Source organism: Callospermophilus lateralis, chromosome 7, assembly GCF_048772815.1.
Source record: "Callospermophilus lateralis isolate mCalLat2 chromosome 7, mCalLat2.hap1, whole genome shotgun sequence".
Lineage (NCBI taxonomy): Eukaryota > Metazoa > Chordata > Mammalia > Rodentia > Sciuridae > Callospermophilus > Callospermophilus lateralis.
In genome coordinates this window covers 10,986,710-10,997,482 of record NC_135311.1, presented here as the reverse complement: position 1 = coordinate 10,997,482, position 10,773 = coordinate 10,986,710, and positions in this window count along the sequence as shown.

The window sequence follows — 10,773 nt, the reverse complement described above, 5'->3', positions numbered from 1 at the left end:
CCCACCTGGGCTGTGGAAATGGGGTTCCCTTCAGTGGAATGGGCTGGCTGCAGAATAAAAGCTAAGAAAAGTAGACCAACAAACCAACCCCAGGACACAGAAAATATTTTCAGGAAGCGGGGGCAGGAGGGCTAGCAGGTCACACAGATTGAGCTTCCACAATACAATGGGCAAAAAGGAGCCTGTGCTTGCTTTATTTATATCAGAGAACATCAAAGTTTTTCCATAGAGTGTTCTTCACCAAAGAAAGGTAGTAGGTGGGCTGTTCAGTTCCCAGCGGGTTACTACGCCCATCTCAGAGCTACTGTGAGGGATCTTCCTAGAAGAGCCGAGATAAAGGTCACGTGCACTGGGCCATCTATTGCTTGGGGGAGCCACGGATAGTTCTCAATGCAAACCTAAAATCTCCCTGGCTGCCATTTCCAGTGAAGACCCTCAAGTAATTCAAGGTGGTTCCTTGCACATGACCATCCATTGTGTGAAAGGGCAATTCTCTTCTCTGTTCTGGTTTTTTTTTTCTTTTTTTTGTATATATAATCCCTCCTAGATGTGACCATACCCATAAATAAATATGCTAAATTATGAAGTTTGTGGTGGGTTGACAATAATGTTACCTTGAAAATATGTCCGTAGTCAGTGCATAGGATCAAGGAAACACTTGTCCTGACTTGTAAAGAGCAGATGATGCTAACACATTCTTTGTTGACTTTAAATATATTTATTTTCCCCTAATGTATATTGATTTCATTAACCAAATTTTACTTGTAATGATAAAATTACCGTATGAAGTCACATAATTGCAATTGTATTTATTAACAGTAATGCAAATGTCCATGTTTTTGGAACACTTCATATTAAAGACATTGTATTTGTAACAACAATCTGTAATAGATATTATTATCATTTCTGCTGTTACTTATTTATTTATTTCTGGTGATTCTGGAGATTGAACCCAGGGCCTGAAGCACGCTAGGCAAATGTTCTACTGCAGAGCTGCATGCCCAGCCCCTCACTTCTGTTTTGAAAGGGAAGAAACTGTGGCTTATCAGGGTTAAATGATACATCTAAGGGTTACCCAAACCTTCATTCCTAAAGGGTCAGGGCCATTAGTAGTTCCGCCTGAATTGGACTGGAGTTTTCCATACACTGTAATCATAGGTGTGGTGACACTAGGAGACACTCCTAAAGACCTCCTGTGTTGCACACATGCTCCCTCCTTACTCTATAAAATAACAGAGCAAACCACCCTAGGTCGTCTGAATCAGCCACCTGGCCAACCCTGTAACTTCCTTCTTTGTGCATTAACACAGGCATGAGGAGTCCCAAGGTGCCCAGGTGGCACTTCACTCCCAGTTAGTGAAATCAGTGCTGAGTCTCCCGGTGGAAGCTTTATTCCAATTGGAACCAAAGCTCTAGTCCAACAGAGCATAAAGTACTAGGAGTGGAAAGCAGAACTTTCATGAGTGGCCTGGGCATACCCTAGCAATATCTGATGATCAGCAGTGAGGGTTTACAGGGGAGGACATTGCTGCCTTGCTGTGCCTTCTTATTATATCAGTCCTTTGAATTCACATTATTAAGGATTTTGCAATCTGTTCTCTCGCTGTGCTTCTCATAACATCAAACAATTATGCTTATTATAAGTTATTATATTTTTGAGACATATGCAGAATTCCCATGACTATATACATCTCCAAATGTCACTTTTTCTAGAAAATCAATATAAGCTTTATGTATGCATTTTATTACTACTTTTAATTCCATTTCTTAAAGTCTGAAGAATAAAGAAATTAAGAAGGAAATAAGAATGTTATGTACTATACATAGTGGAATATTACTCAGCCTTAAAAAAGAATAAAATGATGGCATTTGCAGGTAAATGGATGGACCTGGAAAGTATCATGCTAAGTGAAATAAGTCAAATCCCCCAAACCAAAAAACAAATGTTTTCTCTGGTAAGCAGAGCTGATCATAATGGGAGTGGGCGGAATGAAGGGACTTTGAATTGTGCAGAGGAGAGTAAGGAGAGGGTAGGGGTGAGGGGATGATAAGGACAGGAGAATGAGATGGACATCATTACCCTATATACATGTATGTTTACACTACTAGTATAACTCTGCACCATGTTCAGCCAGAGGAAGGAGAAGTTGTCCTCCATTTGTATGAAATATGTCAAAATGCATTCTACTGTCATGCCTAACTAATTAGAATAAATTAAAAAATTAAAAATTAAAAAAGAATGCTATGTACACAAAATATTTTCACGTCTAAAATTTGAATGACTTACTTTTCTCTCTCTCTTTCTCTCTCTCTCTCTCTCTCTCTCTCTGTCTCTCTCTCTCTCTCTCTTTTTCTGTTTTTGGTATGGGGGATTGCACCCAGGGGCACTTTACCACTGAGATACATCCCCAGGTAGTTTTATTTTTTATTGTGAGACAGATTTCCCTAAGTTGTTGATGGTCTTACTAAGTTGCTGAGCCTGGCCTCAAACTTATAATTCTCTGGCCTCAGCCTCCTGATTTGTTCGGATGAGAGGTGTGTGCCACTGTGCTTGGCATTGTATAGATGACTCAAATGTGAAGTTGAGGATCATATGTGGAAAGTCCCTCATAACCGATAAAAGAGTAATCTGAAGGTTACTTTTTATGTTCAGTGTTAACTCTCTGCTATCAGTCTTGGAATATCAGAAATCTTATGAATCTAGGAAACCATTAATCATTGAGCAGTTTTTATTTTTCAGGCAATATGGTTAAGTTTTAAGTAAAGACATAAACTTGGTCCTTTGTCCTACAAAATCTTCCATTGAAAAACTGTAGAGAGGCTCATGAAAGTACCATGTGAAAAAGAATCACAACAAAATTCATAATAGAGGAAGCAGTAATTGTGCTTACATTATTTCAAAGAGAAATAATGTTTGCATTGAGTCTTCAAAAGTATTTAGTATATGTTGATCTTTAGATATCTATCTCCGTTTAATTTAGGGCAGACAATGAGCCACTTTTAAGGAATGCTTCACTTTTATTCATTCCCAATAACAGAAAGAGAAAACCTTTCTGTGAGGGATAAAGAACTCTTCCTATGTAATGTTTTCTATTGTTCCTAATGTAACCAGAGGCTGAGGTGTTCTCTTGTGTAGGACGTGGCTTTAGCTCTGAAGAAGTGAAAAAAAGTTTGAGAGATTGTTAAGTTTCTTCCATTTAAATGTTTTAATTAAATTTTTAATTTCAGTAGCCAATTTCAGCTCTTAATGATTTGAGCAATAATTCAGAGTATTGTTACAAGGTCATAACTAATATCTTTTGGCAATGCAAATGAGATTGTGGTATTTACCTATTATTATTATTCATTATTCATGCACAATATAAAGATAAAATATTACAAACTGAGTATCTTATGGTAAGGAAAATATGCCTTTGGGCAAGTAAGGTGTGAATATTGCTTACAATAAAACTTTTCATATTTACAATACATAAAATTTATTTTTTTATTCACTTATTACCTTAGGAATGATTTTCTCATATCTTTATTGACAATTAAAAAGCTGATTTTGGCTGGGCATGGGGCTTGGTGATAGAGCATATGCTAAGCCCTGGATTCAATCCCTAGCACTTAAAAAAAAATGGAGGTATTATTACATATATTATCATATTATCATGATGTCTTGATACTGATGGTATGAAAATGGTTAAAGAAATCAGAAAATCTTTTTGTTTTATTTTGAAGACTGTTATCATCATTTCCTGTATTCTAATGTCCTTGCTTCCTTGTGTTCCTACCTAAGTGGATCTTGTAACAAAAGAGCACATCTCTGGGCCAATTGCTTAAAAAGGTATAAAACAGCACAAATCCTCTCCAAAGTCCCTTAAAAATGCTTCTGAGTGTCCTAAGATTCTGAAAATAACTGATCAAAGTGCCTTGTAGGTTTAGGAAGAGCTCTTTATCCCTCTCTCTCTATTACTGGCCATGAAAGACAGTGAAGCATTCCCTAAAAGTGGCCCATTGTCTGTCCTTTGAGCCCCAAACTCTCTCATTCAGAATTCAGGCAGAAGTTGCCATAGTTACAACTCCAGACTGTTCACCATGTATTATCTCTCTTAAAAATCATTTATAACCACATTTGCTGAGTGTTTACTAGTAAAACATCAAGTTTCCAAAAGTATAAACATTAACTGTGGAAGAAGACATGCTATTGTAATATTAACCATAATATTTAAAGTAAAAATCTAATCGTCACGGGAATACTTAGGAGAGAAAACCTTAATCCAGGAGAATCACTTACAGGCATATATTAGCGTGCTCAGTCTGCCATAATAAAATGCCACAGTCTGGGGGTCCAAACAACTGAAATTTGTTTTCTTTCAGTTGTGCAGGTGGGTGATTCCAAGATAAGGTGCAGATCAAGGTGCCAAGATGATTGAGTTCCTGGTGGGGCTCTGTTTCTGGCTTGCAGATGGCCACCTTCTCAGTATTACCCGGTGGGAGAGAGCTTCTGTGTCTTCCTCTCATAAGGGTACAAACCTTTGGGATTTGAACCCACTTGTATGAACACATTTAATTAAGTTTAATTATGAACAACACCTACTTCCCAGCTCAATCTCCTGTACAGAGACACTGTGATTAAGGTTTCAGCTTGTGAATTTTGTGGGGCCACGGCACACATTTTAAGCCTGTCATTGTGTGTGTATGTGGAAGGTGGGGTTGTAACATTGGAGCTGGATCTTGATTTCCTCTTTTTCTGAGCTGAAGAAACACTGATATAGAGGAACCAAGGTGAGTGATATAAATTCTTCTTTTTATTGGCTCTTTATAGTTTCACATGACAGAATCCATTTTGACATAATTATACAAGCATGGGCTATCTCTTGTTCTAATTCAGAACCCAGTACTTCTTCCTCCCTTTCCCTCTCCCCATGCTATTTACTTCCCTCTATGGGTCTTTCTGCTATTTACCCATGGTTATTTTTAAAATTAATTTCTCATGGATGTACATAATGGAGAATTTACAGTGGTATGTCCGTATATGTACACAGGAAAGTTATAGCAGATTCATAAATTCTTTTAAACCAGAAGAGAAATGTTAGGGGAACATTTTCTGCTTATTATGAAAGTGTGTCTGTGGTTAGCAGAGGCGATTGACCGTTAAGGTGAACCTCATGGTGTGGCTGGCGAGGGAAAATAGAGCCATTATGTACTGGAAATGCTGGCTCTATTCTAGTGATTCATTTCATATTAGGATGCTGCATGGGACACAGAATATAGTAAGCATGCCACAAATAATAATTCATAAACACATAAAACATATAATAAATGAATGTATTGGGTATCTAATTAACTTCCCAAACCAGATGTCCAGGAGCCCCATTTCTCCTTTTTTTAGCTGAGAAGATGACAATTAAAAATCAGATAGCACTGACTGAATTTTATTCATTGGCTAAATGTTATTCATTTACAGGAAGGTGGGCTCTTGCTTTTTATCCTCTTGTTCCTCATTTAGGTGGTCATCATCATTAGTAAACTTACAGTATTCTTAGCCATCAAACTAGATGGCTTCCTGCTTGCACACCCCCATGTATTTCTTCTTCATTATCTTCTCCTTCCTAGGTATCTGGATACCAAGACCATCTTCCAAGCTGCTCTCCAATGTAGCTAGTGAGCAAGAAACCGACTCCCTAGCTGGTTGCTTCTTGCATGTGTATTTGTTTCCTGTAAGGAAAATAAAAAGAGACACAGAGACAAGATGCAGAAGCAGGAGAGACCATACTGGCAAGCTTCATTTATATCAATAGATTACTTTAGGTCATTAGTGCCATAACTACTCTATTGTCTGGTGTTCCCTTATTCTCAGGAGCTGAGTGTCTCGGATCAAGGTCCAGTCTGATAAGAGTCTAGCACAGGGCCTCTTCACAAAGCACATTACCATAGCAACTGGATACCGCATCTGTATTAGTTATAATACTTGCTCCTAGGAGACACTGCAGGGCATTCTAAGGGTGGGTAGGAAACCGAATGCCTGTTAGCCCCCAGGAGTTTGCTCACCAGAGGAACGCTACCCTCTATATTTCCACAGTCAGAATCCCTATAGTTTCCTCTTTGGGTCTCACTGAGGTTTGTTTATTCACTGAACCTGGCTCTCAACACAACATCTATAACCCCATCTGCTTCCTCTCAATTTTGAGCCAGAGCTCTCTATACTCCACTGACTCTAGGTTGTTGTTTCTGGGGCTTATGCACGCCACCCCCTGATACCTTTTGGATATCCGTACTGCCACTTTGTGAGCCAAATCAAATTCAGAATATCTCCTGTGACTTTGATCCCATTGCACATTTGACATGTATGGACACTGGCACAGCATTGTCCATCAAGGCTGTGGAGATGATAGTGGTAATGCCACGGCTTTGGCTTGTGTGCGGGTCACTGCGGTGATTCTTTTTTTTTTTTCTTTCTTTTTTTAAAATTTATTTCTTACATACATGACAATAGTGGAGTGCATTACATTCATAATTATCCATTCACAGCACTGCTGGTGGGACTGCAAATTAGTGCAGCCAATTTGGAAAGCAGTATGGAGACTCCTTGGAAAGATGGGAGTGGGACCACCCTTTGACCCAGCTATCCCTCTGCTTGGTCTATACCCAAAGGATCTAAAAACAGCATACTACAGGGACACAGCCACATCAATGTTTATAGCAGCACAATTCACAATAGCTAAACTGTGGAGCCAACCTAGATGTCCTTCAGTAGATGAATGGATAAAAAAAAAAACGTGGCATTTATTTACTGCGGTAATTCTAACCATTCTACTTACGCTTTCACCTTGCTTTTTTATTTTATTTTGAGAGAGAGAGAGAAAGAGAGAGAGAGAGAGAGAATTTTTTTAATATTTATTTTTTAGTCTTCGTCGGACACAACATCTTTGTTTGTATGTGGTGCTGAGGATCGAACCCGGGCCGCACGCATGCCAGGCGAGCGCGCTACCGCTTGAGCCACATCCCCAGCCCCTCACCTTGCTATTTTAAAAATATTGTCTATGGAAATATTCTTAAAATAGCAACCGCCAACTACTCCTGTTTCTGGGACACAGCCTTGTATTTGCATTTGTTGTCACCATTCTTCAACTCAGTTATCTACAATCTAAAAAATAAAGAGAGAAAGGAAGCCATAAAAAGCATGTGCCAATTGTATGAATTCTACTGAAGAAAGCAAAATCCATACCTAGTGATCAATCAAGTCCATCGATGCAACTATCTTTATTAATGTTCTCAGCTATGCTTATGTGTTCTGTGCAGACAGAGTAAATTGAAAATTTAGCCATTCCTTTTTAAATATATTACTTTTTTAAAAATGCCTTTATTTTATTTATTTTTATGTGGTGCTGAGGATCGAACCCAGGGCCTCGCACATGCTGGGCAAGCATTCTACTGCTGAGCCACAGCCTCAACCCCAAATATTTAGCCATTCTTTCTGTCTCTAAGAGCTTAATAAATGTTCACAGATGTTGATTAACCGTGGAATTCAAAGACAGTGAGATCAAGTATTTCATTTATTATTTTTCAAACCAGAGGGAGTCACATAAAATTCTCTCTGCTCTGGTGCCTTCTCTAACCTATTGAAACAGAAATATACCCACTTTTTTCTATGTTTCTGTAATACATTGCTTGCCTCTCTACTTAGCATTTTTAGTCCTTTTATATTATAATTTACATGGCCCATGTGACCCTCTAATTTATAAACTACTTTAAAGTAGATATCTTGTTTTATCTGTGTGTATTCCCAATGTCTCATAGAATATTAAACACATAGAAATACTTGAAAATGGTTTGCTAAAAGAGTAGATGAATGTGTGTGTGTGTGTGTGTGTGTATTTATATTTGGTACTGGGGTTTTACCATTCAGTCATATTCCCCAAATCTTTTTATGTTTTATTTTGAGATAGGCTCTGACTAATTTGCTTAGGACCACACTGAGTTGCTGAGGCTGGCCTCCAGCTTGGAATTCTCCTGCCTCAGCCTCCAGAGTTGCTGGGAATAGAGGCATGGGTCACTGCACCTGGCTAGTCTTTATTTCTTGAAGTTATAGAAAAGAAAAAGAGCTCAGACTATTATCGCATGCAACAGAGAATGGCAGGGGACTGGAGAGAATGGGTAAAGACAAGTGTATTTGCATTAAGTATAGTTTTTGATAGTAAGATGAAACTACAGAAGAGATAATCCACTCAAAATTCCATGGCTGACATATTTAAGTAGGATATTCCTTGGTATCCTTGGAACTTGGTCTCTTAAAAATAGTAATTAAACGTCATAGTTTAGTCATAGCTTGGAAAGGAATATTTGTTTAGTTCCAACACTGGATTCTATTTCCTTCCTGCTCACCTCTGCTCTAAAGAGAAACCATATTTGAGTTCTTATTTTCCCGAATGGGACCAGGTCACTGAATATGCTGGATTTACAAGCTTCGGAAGATTTAGGCTTAAATGATTTCCTTAAGTGTCTCTACATTCAGAGATAACTATTAGTGGATAAGAGCATCAAGCAATTTTAGTTAATATTTACTACTGATAGATTATAAATCATTCTTTCATTGAAAAAATACTTGGCTTTATGGAAGTTATCCCATACCAGATCTCTGCCATTTACATTCGGATTTTAAAATCTGATCATGAAATATAAAAATTGATGTAGGTAAAATATATGCCATTGACATTATTTATTTCAGTTAGCAATGATACTTCTTTTTTTTACTATGTGGACTTAAATGTAAAGTGCTTTTTCATCTGCTACCCAAATTGAATCACATATCAATTACCTGTAATAGGTAGATTAGTCATTACTCTCTCCATTAACAGCTTAATGAAATGTAAGTAAAATTTTCAATAACCATTTGATTATAAAATGGTGAGACTGAGCATAAAAATTAGGAGGTTCAGCTTCAAGCCCACATACTTTTCATTATGCTAAGCTGTCTTCCAGTTTTGACTGTATAGTTCATTGTATAAGAAAAAATATACCCTAGTGTTTTGGATTTTCTTAATCCAATAGCACTGGATTTAAAGCAGAACCATCTGATTTGAATGCTCAGTTCTACTGAGCATTTAACGGTCAGTTGGTTATTGGAAATTTAAATTTTATTAAGAATATAATGGGCTTAGTAATGATTAATCTGCCTATTATAGAGAGTTGAAACAACTTTTTTATTTTTTAGATAATATTTGTACTGTCCTAAATCATTTAGCAATCAAAAACTGGATAAATTTTAAATTAACAACTATTTCTGAAGAAAGAAAAAGTGAAATTTTAAAAATAATAGATTAATAATGACTTCTACTAGATGGTGGAAAATTAGTTTGACATTAAAGGTAACATAATTATCTTTGATGGTGCATGAATCAAGGAAGTTAGACTCCAAAAATTTCACAGTAAATAAACGTATAGAATTTGGGGGGTGTCTGAGCCAGGAGAAGATCAAACACATCACTTGGTTGTATTGCCTGAGCAGGGGCTGATACAAGGTGGTCAGGGCAGATTACACTACAGTGAGAAGGACAGATCTGCTCAGAGCTGATAACCATGGCCAAGTACAACGACCCTACAAACCAGCCCCACCCTTTTAAAATTGTACACAGGACTCCCATTTTAAAAACTAGTTTTCTCTTAAAACTTTCTCCATCTTCTGACTTCTAAATAAGTTGAACAGTAAATAATTTCATTTGATAGTCAAAAGGTCTTTTTGCAGCTGTCTTCTCTTAACATTTTATAACTCCGATTCCTGTAAATTTATTTGTTCTTCAATTTATTTGTAAATGTATGTGGCCTTGCAAATTTGTAAAGCTCTAATAATAACAACAACAACAACAACAGAATTGCCTCCTCTTACTTTCTCTTTAAATTAAGCTGTCTTTGACCAACTCCAATGTCTCCTGTAACCTCTCAAATCTTTTTTGTCCATTGGATTGCACACAATTTTATAGATTTTTTTTTTTTTTTGTATTTTTGTGTCTCTACGAAATCTGCCATATATTCTTTACCTGAGTTGAGTCTCATCATTATTTCTATGTGATCAGAGTTGATAAGCATTCTTTCTCTCTTTTCATATCTTTTATTAGTTCATTAGAGTTGTACACGATGATGGATTTGTGGTTTCATATTAGTACGTGCACATAACAGAACAATATAGTTTGATATCACTCCCTAGCACTCCCCTCTTTCTTCCCTGTCCCCTACCCCCCTGGTCCCTTTCTCCTACTGATCTCCCTTGGGTTTTCATGAGATCTGACCCCGTCTTTCTTTTCCTTTTTCCTATCTAACTTCCACTTGTGAAAGAAAACATGTGACTCTTGACCTGCCAAGTTTGACTTATTTTGCTTCACACAATGATCTCTAGTTTTATCCATTTTCCTGAAAATAACATAACTTCATTTTTTTTTCTTCATAGCTGAATTAAACTCCATGGTGTATGCATACCACATTTTCTTTACCCATTCATCCATCGATGGATACCTGATCTGTTCCATGGTTTGGCTCTTGTGAACTGTGGTGCTCTAAATATGGGTATGCAAGTATCATTGTACTTCGACGACTTTAGATACTGGGAAGTGGTAAAGCTGGGTCTTAGGGTGGTTCAGGGTCTAGTCTTTTGAGGAAACTCCATGTTAATTTCCCCAGTCGTTGTACTAATTACAGTGCCACAAACAATGTAAAAATGTTCCTTTTTCTCCACACCCTCTCCAGAACTCATTATTGTTTGTATTCTTGAGGACTGCCACTTTGACTAACGTG